Below are 4382 nucleotides of genomic sequence, written 5' to 3'. Positions count from 1 at the left end.
AGAGGTTATCTGGACAAAAGGTAAAAACCAAATCCTAAGCATTCAGAAACTGGTGTGCCAGGAATACAAGCGGCCATTTAGTAACAGAAGATTACACGGGATTAGATGAGATCTGTAGTTACTTAACCTTCAAGTGTATCTTGCAGGGGATCAATCGACCGAGCCTTTGAATATGGTTTCAGCAAAGTAACACATTCTAAGAGAAATGAACATCAAACACATGTCAGAAAAATTTCAATAGTTGTCCATATCTAGATTTACAAGAAACTGCCTGTTAAATCCCTTTCCTATAGAAGTAATTGTTACTACACCTTGAAGATACACATAATGCTCAAAATAATTCAATGTCTTAGCAGATGTTAGAAAACACTGTATATTATTTGAAGGTTATAACATTACAAATTTTACTTTTTGCTTTTTCCAGTATGAATAATATTTAGTTTTATAAAATTTAGCTTTAGAAATAGAAGCGCATGACATAAAATTGATTGAGTAATCAACATTGCCACATACTGGTTAGCCCCCAAAACAAACTAAACAGATTCCAGTACCTAGAGTTTTTTAGGCAAGATGCTTCCATCCGTCACTGTCGTGGCAGCACTAGGACTGTGGCAACAGTGCGTCGTGCAGCTCTCCCAGGTCATTTCTGTGCCATGCAGGCTCATCCCAACACATTTATTTTTTTAGTGAAGCCATTATCTTTTTTCAAGAATATATTTTATTCCAAGTTAGTTTCCCAAGTTATGGGCAATCAAACCTTATCTGAAGCTTAACCGTCCTGTTTTTAGCATATATTAGGCTCTATCAGAAAATAAAAATTAAATTAAATTTTAAAAACAACTTCCAACAACTTTACAGAGGACAGGACGAGCAAAGAGCTAGTGGCACAAAGACACTCAGAGCTCTCTGGGAACACTAAACATTTAATTTGGCCAAGGGGAAAGACAAAAGCCTGAAAAGTCCCTGTGGGACCATGTTGAAGAGGGTCATGAAGGTCCAACTGACAGATTTATACTTACTTGGCAGGTGATTGAAGAGTTTTTGAGCTGAAGATTTGGGGGATTGGAACTTTATTTTTAAAAAGTTATTCTAGTTATAAACTTGATGCATTGACTGCAGTGGAGAAAGGCAGAGGACGCGGAAATAAATTAAGAGATTATTAGGGCAGTTTACGATTCCAAATATATAGAGACAGTTGTATATATATAGGACTAATGCCCTTATTTTCCTTTATATGCAACCAAAGGTGCTAAAGAGACAAATTTAAAAAAAAATAAAATAAAATAAAGATAAGAAAATACAATATGCAAAGATACACAGCCTCACTAGCCGTTAAGGAAATGTGAAATAAAATGAATTTGTTATAATATATAGCTTATAGTTTAAAAAAATTGATACAGCACTATTAGCAGGAATATGATGGGGAAAGTGAACTCATTCACTGACAGTGGCAGTGCAAATTAGTTCAGTCCTTCCAGAGAGCAAGCTAGCAACAATAATACTGTTTCTATATTTTTATCTAGTAATTCTAGCCTGAGGAAACACTCAAACAGAATAATCCCTCCCCCCCAAAAAAAGTATTTGTACTAAAATATTCCCAGTGGTTCATCCATAAACCTAAGAATTGGAAGCAATTTAAATGTCCACTATTGGTCCACGATTAGTACAGAACAGACTGGGTCAGGTGACCTGGGGATACACTGGGTGGCACCTAGTGGAAGTTCTTAGCTTAAATACTTACTTATAACCTTATTAATGTTACTAGCTATATTACTTATATTCAGCCTATTTTTTTAACATCATTATTGGAGTATAATTGCTTTACATTGTTGTGTTAGTTTCTGCTGTATAACAAAGTGAATCAGCTATACATATACTTATATCCCCATATCCCCTCCCTCTTGCATCTCCCTCCCACCCTCCCTATCCCACCCCTCTAGGTGGTCACAAAGCACCAAGCTGATCTCCCTGTGCTATGCGGCTGCTTCCCACTAGCTATCTATTTTACATTTGGTAGTGTATATATGTCCATGCCACTCTCTCACTTCATCCCAACTTACACTTCCCCCTCCCCGTGTCCTCAAGTCCATTCTCTACATCTGCGTCTTTATTCCTGTCCGGCCCCTAGGTTCTTCAGAACCATTTTTTTTTTTTTAGATTCCACATATATGTGTTAGCATATGGTATTTGTTTTTCTCTTTCTGACTTACTTCACTCTGTATGACAGATTCTAGGTCCATCCACCTCACTACAAATAACTCAATTTCGTTTCTTTTTATGGCTGAGTAATATTCCATTGTATACATGTGCCACATCTTCTTTATCCATTCATCTCTCGATGGACACTTAGGTTGCTTCCATGTCCTAGCTATTGTAAATAGAGCTACAATGAACATTGTGGTACATGACTCTTTTTGAATTATGGTTTTCTCAGTGTATATGCCCAGTAGTGGGATGGCTGGGTCGTATAGTAGTTCTATTTTTAGTTTTTGTTTTTGTTTTTGTTTTGAATTTTATTTTATTTTTTTATATAGCAGGTTCTTATTAGTTATCCATTTTATACATATTAGTGTATATATGTCAATCCCAATCTCCCAATTCATCACATTATTTTTAGTTTTTTAAGGAAACTCCATACTGTTCTCCATAGTGGCTGTATCAATTAACATTCCCACCAACAGTGCAAGAGGGTTCCCTTTTCTCCACACCCTCTCCAGCATTTATTGTTTGTAGATATTTTGATGATGGCTATTCTGACCAGTGTGAGGTGATACCTCATTGTAGTTTTGATTTGCATTTCTCTAATGATTAGTGATGTTGAGCATCCTTTCATTATTCAGCCTATTTTATAAGATTATTGTTTCTTGCATTACTAAATGTGTGACTGAACCTCTGATAAAAATAATTATGACTAGACAACTTAAAACAATTGACCAAATATATAGTTCTACAATAAGATCAATGACTGTAACAGTGTAACTCTAGATATGGGAAGAAGCAACAAGAAGGAATCAGTTCCTGGACCACAGAAGACTAGTAAGACAGGTGGTCCAGAGGCTTTGGCTACTGCTAACAGGGCCTAGTCCAGTAATAGCACACTGAGTGGCCTATCAACAAAATCCTCGCTTGAACTGGGAATGAGCATTCCTAGCACTGTGGGACAAATTGGTCACGAAATGCCTCTCAAACCTTGGTCAAAATCATGACCAAAAAGGAGGGGATTATGAAATAAAGATATTTCCCACTATCCAGTTCTACAAGAATCAAGTCATTAGGCACTGCAGTCGTGGACCTACAATACACCCTGAAAGGAATTCAGGGTGAAGATCAGGATGAGGCACTTTGTTCTCTGGGAAAACTAGCTGAACCAGCCCTCATAGTTAGATATTTTCAGGAGAAAATTTTATGAACCCAGTTTTTTGCATCTTCCCAAACTTAGAAAAGCACTAAAAACATTAACTAAGATATCTATTCCTTGCATATAGCAGTAAACGTCTACCGAGATGTGTACTTGATTGCACTATATACTGGCCTCCCACCTTACCTCTTTGGAACAGTCCTTAGAGCTTTCTGAAAGACTGTCTCTTGGGATATAATCTTGAGGTTGGCTCAAATAAAACTTTCCATTTCTTTCTTACACTGACTATTGATTAATTTTTTCATCAATAAAACAAAAGATAGGAAAAAAAACACAAACATACAAAAACCCTCACTCTGATTAAACTTAATTCTAGTGCCAAATATATGGAAATACATACACATGAAAACAGTAATTAAAAATGAAGAACACATAATAGTATGCACAGATTATAAATTGCTATATAAAATATATATGTGCATTGACTGATGTGATTTAAAAGCAATAGTGCTTAATATTCATTTGATCATTTTTATTAAGTAGACTGTTAATAAATAATTGCATTAAATTTTTTAAATTGTGAAGTGCTAAAAATGTTTTCCATTCTAGCTGGGAACATCCAACAACTCATTTCAGTAATTATTTATTAAAGACTATTATTTATTATTATTATTAATTTATTCTAACATTAAAATAGCAGTTGCTTCTGATCTAATGGAGGGACTAGGCAAGATACCAGGTACAGTGTAATACATGCCATGATAGGGAGAAAGAGAAGAGGCCTTAATCTCATGTGCCTCTGTTAACCAAAGGAGATAAGCAATAAGTTTACATATAAGGAGACAATGAAACATTCCCTACAGTGGCCAGTGCACCAACAGAAGAACTTATACACTACACGTGAGAAATCTACAGTCTATTAGGACAATCCTCTATGTCTGCATTTGACTGAAATGGGCTCAGATTTTAAGTGAAATTAAATCATTGAAAAAAAAAAGTAAAGCAAATATTTTGATAATGTGTG

This window comes from Balaenoptera borealis (assembly GCF_965194805.1).
Source record: "Balaenoptera borealis genome assembly, chromosome: 4".
Taxonomy (NCBI): Eukaryota; Metazoa; Chordata; class Mammalia; order Artiodactyla; family Balaenopteridae; genus Balaenoptera; species Balaenoptera borealis.
The sequence above is the reverse complement of the archived record's forward strand: the minus strand, read 5'-3'. Positions refer to the sequence as shown.